General features: G+C 44.3%; 1 long non-coding RNA gene across 1 annotated transcript; it reads left to right on the top strand.

The window, feature by feature from the left end:
- On the top strand, positions 1–3,727 carry LOC119011545. The gene is made up of 3 exons (XR_005072218.1): positions 1–98; positions 3,279–3,415; positions 3,611–3,727. It is a non-coding gene; the product is annotated as an uncharacterized LOC119011545 (long non-coding RNA).
- Positions 3,728–6,065: the final 2,338 nt, after the last annotated feature.

Here is a 6,065-nt window from a genome sequence, read left to right as displayed (position 1 = left end):
TGTTTGTCCACATCGTCTCCGGCGCCTCATTTTTCCATCTGAACCAGACGGCCGCATGAAAGGCAATCGCTCTGCGGCCCGGCGCGCTGTGTTTTCAGGTGAGAAGGTTTCATTATGGTGATTTCCCAGGAGCCTCGCTTCACCTCCGTACGGCCCTGTTTTTTATTGGGTCATTTGTGCTCACTTTCTCACATCCTCACATTACTCTGCAGCCCAACACCAAAACAAATGAATCAACAGATGATTCTTCAGCTCCGTTCGGAGCCCATAATACCCGGCGTGCTTCTGTTCTAATGCCCGACCTCCAATGATCTCATTTTTTACTTTTTATACTCCACGCGGCTGTGAAACCACCAGCGGCCGTTAATCATCAAGTGTTTGTTTCTCACGCAGCCTGCAGATGTCATGGCCGCCTCTTCCCAGACGGCCGCTAACTCGCAGCTTGTTACCGTGTCAACTCGGTGAGCACCCACAACTGTCTGCGTGTCTCCGTTTGTCCCAAGAGGCTTATGGGTAACTGTTCATCCAGTGTCTGTGTAAACAGAAGTGTCATTATCCATCGTCGATGTTTCAGCCTCAGCGGCTCAGACCCCGCATCCTCTCCCACTCAGTCCTAATTAACTGTTCAGACAAAGACGAGACAATTACTGCTGTTTTAAGTGTTCCTCCATTTGTCCGCAATGGTTATCAAAAAGTTGTTAGTCCTGGAGCAAGAAGGTGATTAAAGTGAAGATGTGTAATCTGTGTTAGCTTGTGAAATTTGTGAACTCACTGATGCTCCTAGATATGCAGAAAGTTTTAACCACCGGGTGTTTTTTGGCCACCAGGCTTTCATCAAGATCAAGAGAGAAACTGAAATGGTTACAAAAGGGAAACCTCTAACTGCCTGTGTGATAAAACATGCAATATCAGGCTTTTTTTTATTATTATTGTCAACAGTCCAAGGCACAAAATATGTAATAATGCTGCAACCTACAGCAGTTTGAGATGAGATGAGCGTAAAAGCAGCGTTCCACCTGCTGATAAAGAAACTGCAGAATTATCCTGAGGATTATTTCATGACATGCGGAGAGGCAGCTCATCACATGTTTAATACAAAGTGTGCTAGTTTCATCTGGATCCACAGATATCGGTCAAGATCACGGTCGATCGATCAGTCTCAGCTCTGGAGAGTCAAACTACGCTTTGTGATGGATCCAAAAAAAAACAGAAAAAAACACAGAAAATGGAGCATCTTCTATAAAAGTCTGATTAAACATGATTTACACCACAGCTCGTCGAGAAATATGCCTTTTTGTGTTCACCGAAGCTTTGGGATCTTTTACTCCAACTTGTGAAAAATGGGAGCAAAAACAAAAGTGTCGTATAGATTTGTTTAATATAAAAGAAACTCCCGGATGCAGTGGGCTGGTACACTTGTTTTGAATGTTTATATTTGTGTGTTGTGTTGTGTTGTGGTTCACCTGAGCTTCACACTATGATGCAGGAGACACTGACACACCAGTTAATTGGACTGTCAGCGGAAATGCAATATGTTAAAAATGATCAACCACCGGTGCTGTCACGAAGCAGCTTTTTTGTTTTGAGCCGAGTCATTTTGATGCAAACCCCAAGAACATAACTCCGCCCCGGTTCCACATCTCGACTTCGGAAACCCGCATTAAATTTCAGAAGACTCTAATCATCGCCTTCCAATCTCCTGAGCTCCATGTTTACTCCGGCTGCAGGAAAAAAAAAAAAAGGGGGGGGGAGATTGGGTCTTTGTCCTGCTGCGAGTGCAAATGAATCTGAGCAGCTCGATGTGATCCTAATCAATTCAGCCGAGTGTTTTTCTACAAACACCTTGTCATCAGAGCAAGGGGAAAAAAAATGTGGATTAACTAAAACGGATGACACGATAACGTTGGGGTGGTTTTCTGTGACGGGAACGAAATCCGTGATTCCTGCAGGAAACGCGACACATCTGCAAATTAAGATCTGGAAACGAGGATGAAAACAAACCGACTGACCTTCAAACAAAGCCGCAATAAACCCGTCAACACGAACAGACAATCTGAAGTGTCGGATATCAGCTGTTGAATCATGTTTCACTAAACTGGCTGTGTGAACACATTTCTGGATTTGGGTTGATTACAAGCGCAGAATGTCCAGTTTCACAAAGAGCTGGTTTGATGTAGGCGCGAGTCGGATTTATCAGCAAAGGCTCAAACTAGAAGTATTGATTCTGGTCAATACCGCCTGACCTGCCAGCTATGTTTTTCATCAGGGGCATTAGTATTAAAACGAAACGTTCAACATCCTGAATCAAAAAAGGACAAAAAAGTCCAACCTGCAGTTCCAAACCTCATCGTCCTGATACCTGAACGGAACGATCGCCTCTGACATTATTTGGATTCATATAAATGTTTAACAGCTCTAGAAACGAGTTGTTATAATGGAGAAATAAAACTTTGTGGGAATGACAAGATTTGAGATATAAAAAGAGTCACGCAGAGATAGAAAGGGCTGACAGAAGGCACGGAGGAGAGAGGGGGGAACAAAGGAGGAGAGAGGGTGGTGGTGGTGGTGGTGGTGTGGAGGAGGGCTGATGTGGCTCAGAGACACAGCTGGAAGTTCATTCAGCGGTCTGTCTGCTGATAGAAACATCACAGCTCCGTCCTCCGACTGAAGGCCTGCTATCAGCTCGCTGCAGCAGCCCGTTCTGGGCCAAAGAGAAACGGAGAGATGTTGAGGGAGAGAGACGGACAGAAATTAGAGCACAAAATGATAAGAGGGAAGAGGGAAAAAAAAAGCCCCTAAGACAAGTTTGCAGGATTTAAAATGGCTCCTTTTCTGAGTCTTTGGCCAAACTGAGCTGAGTATCTCACCATGATGATCACACATCCTCACAGTCCGTTCATCTGTTACGTATCTGTATCGGTTACAGCTGAAACATTCCCTGTACCCGTTTCCTTTTTGTCTTGGAGCAAACCATCATTTTTTTGCATTTCTGTTGATGACTTAAAATGTGCAGTGCATTTGGATAGAAACGGGACGCAACTCACTTTTTTTTCCACACTTTTTTTCATCACAATTCTAACAAAACTGTTTGGAGAAATCTACATATTTTAGTCTGAATATTTGTTGAATATTCAGCGAAACATTCAACCGTTGAGGAAGATTTCAGAGTTCAAATTCTAATGGACAAAGTAACAATTAATGGATGAATAATTAGCTTTCATCAAAATGCCAGCGAATAATTTGTCCTCTCCGTCATCCAGTGCATTTTAATTTGCCAGTGCTTCTGAGTGTGGTGGTGACCGGTACAGGCGACTTGAGTGGGAACTGCGGAGAAGAGGGTGGAAGACGAGTGGATGGTGTCAGAAGTGAGAGGAAGAAGAGAAGTAATGATGAGAAAAGCTGAAAGGCACTCAAGGTGAAACATTCCTGAATCACACTTCGTCTTCTTGAAATATCTCTGCATCCGTCTGTTGTTTAAAGCCCTTGGACTTGCTCAAAAGTTTCTAACTGCACTTGTGTTTTTTTTTTTTTCTTTTCTTATTAAGCATCATCTCTTCTTTCATCTTTTTCTTCTGGCTGTTTCTTATTTTTTATTTTTTCCACTCTGCAGGTCTCCTTCAGACGTCCAACACTGTGAATACAAAGCAGGTGAAGTGGAAAAAAGGTCTTGAGGTTTTAAAATTAAATTTCCACGCCTCCTCGTCTTTTTTTGTCATTTAAAGGTTTTTAAGCACGATCATTTGTTTAACACTGGAAGGCTCATTATCATGCAACTCTCTAAATAAGAAAAAAAAAAACCTCCAGGGCTTGTTAGACTTGTAATTAGAAAGATTTTTACAAAGCACTGACAGACACGACTGCCTCTCCCAACAATAACACGCTCTGATGAGATGATTTAAAGAAACAATGGATGCCGTCCTGCCAGAACCATCAGTAGCTGGACCACTTCTTGCCAAGTGGATTAAAAAGTGTTTTTCTACAAAGCCACAGAGCTGAAAGACTCGTTAGAGAACACATGGCGCCGATGGAATTAACAGCTTCACGAGGGTCATCGGTGTCTGGTCTCATCTCCGTTTAGGAAGCTCGCGCAAACTGTGCCGTGATTGTTACATCCTCTGTGGGAATTCTTTTATGTGAGAATTAAGTCGGGGGGAAATGCAAAAACAAATTGCTCTGAACTACATCAGAGACTTTAAACGGCACTTCTGGAAACACGGACAAGGGCGAACAAGATGTGATTTGGACAGTCTGGGGACGAATGAATCACAGCGCCGAGGTTTCCTGCAGCGTCTTCCTCTCCGCCCGACCTGAGCTGACACGGGTCAACGGACGAGATTGTTTTGTGGTCACGGGGAGGAGAAAATAAAAACAAGACTTCTGGAAAGTTGAAGAGAGGCTCGGCGGCCGGCTGTCAGAGGCACTAATTGGTTTTGCTGCCTGAGGTGGAAAACAGAGCGACCGGTCTGCTGGATCCACGGCTGCAGCTGCAGGTGACTGACAGCTGAGGGGGGAAAAGACGGAGCTCAGGATGGAGGCAGGAGGCCGGGCGGAGGGTGAGGCCGGGCGGAGGGGTTTGTCTGTGGGCAGGAAGGTGCAGGAGTCAGAGGCCACAGGTGCGAAGGTGAGGGTGAGTGTCTGACTCTGGAGCTGAAGAGGCCAGGACGAGGTGTTGGTTCTGCGATGACTGGACACTATATTTTTTTTTTCCAGAAGAATCTATTTTGATCTGATTTTCAGCTCCAATCTGTCGAAGTTTGTTTTGATTATGCACTCCAAAGAATTCAAACCCTCTCCTTTCAGACCTCAGTAGGTGACCAGTAGGGATATTTGTTAATGGATAGTTTCACAGGGTCTCATAGCTTCTTTATTCATAGTCTAATTTAATGCATAAACAAGTCTGTTTAAAGGCTGAGCAGTGCAACAGGTAGTCCTCACTGCTGTAGGCATGAGTGCTTTGTGCTAACGTTAGCTCCTGAAGCAGTGCGTGGCTGCAGTATCACTGTGCTTTGGGTCCAGGGACAGTGTGCTTTGTGCTACATGGTTCGCTAGCTGTTGAACCACAGGGTCACAAACAGTATGTAGGTAGACAGACCGATAACCTGTCCAGTATTTTCTTAAAGGCTGAAGAAGACAATTGGACGGACTTTGACTTGATTGCAGTTAACAAAAACGAATAACTTGCCAACCCTTACGTCAGTGTTTGTTTTTAAAAACCCAAGTGTGAAACAACGATCTTGTGATTTTACAGGTGGTTAAGTAGGTTTTTGGACTTGTTGGGAGCTGTGACTTGGCTAAGTTGCATGTTTAGTAGCTGTGTAGCTTAATTCTTGATGGACAGACGTGAGCTGTACTGAACCCCTTTCAAACATTGACTTGTGGTTTTGAGGGAGGTTATATCTGTCAATCTGAAGCTAAAGCTAGCAGCTGCTTAGCTTCCCTGCTGGAAAAAACTGGTCTGTGCTGGTTTTTCCAGCAGGGTTGGCTTAGACATTGCACCTCGCCAAGTAAATTGGAGGCTCATGACTGCCTTTTTAAAAAAACAATTTTTTACACTTCAGTTTCGTGACTTGCGATGTCCTTGTTTTCAATATTTATGCTAAGCTAACCATCTTCCAGCTTCCACCTCTAAACTGATCCTGTCAGTTGTTTTATGTTTCCACGTGTGTGTGCAGGATGAGGTTTATGAGGTTTATCGCTGCTCCGGTCTGCACACGTTTCTGACCCACCTCTGCTCCATTTTTCATGCCTAGATTGCAAAGAAAATATTATCTCTGTCACAGACTCTCATAAATCACACACAACACAACACAACACAGCCCACAGCTGCAGCAGGAACGCTCGCACAAAAATAATCGACTGCATTAAAAGCAAAAAGGTGTGACGAGAGTGAAATGCCAACTCGCGCTCCGTTACTTATCGGAGGCACTTTGTGTCCGGTTTAATTTCTTACAGCCTCGTATAAAGTTCCAAGGTCATTTTGCACCACAGGCTGTTAATTCGCGTCCCTCGGTGGGCGGCCCGCTGATGTTTCTCCCCATCAGTCATGTTTGTGATGATGACATCGG

Source organism: Acanthopagrus latus, chromosome 21 (assembly GCF_904848185.1).
Source record: "Acanthopagrus latus isolate v.2019 chromosome 21, fAcaLat1.1, whole genome shotgun sequence".
Classification (NCBI taxonomy): domain Eukaryota; kingdom Metazoa; phylum Chordata; class Actinopteri; order Spariformes; family Sparidae; genus Acanthopagrus; species Acanthopagrus latus.
Note: the sequence above shows the minus strand (reverse complement) of the source record. Positions and strands in the feature narration are given on the sequence as shown.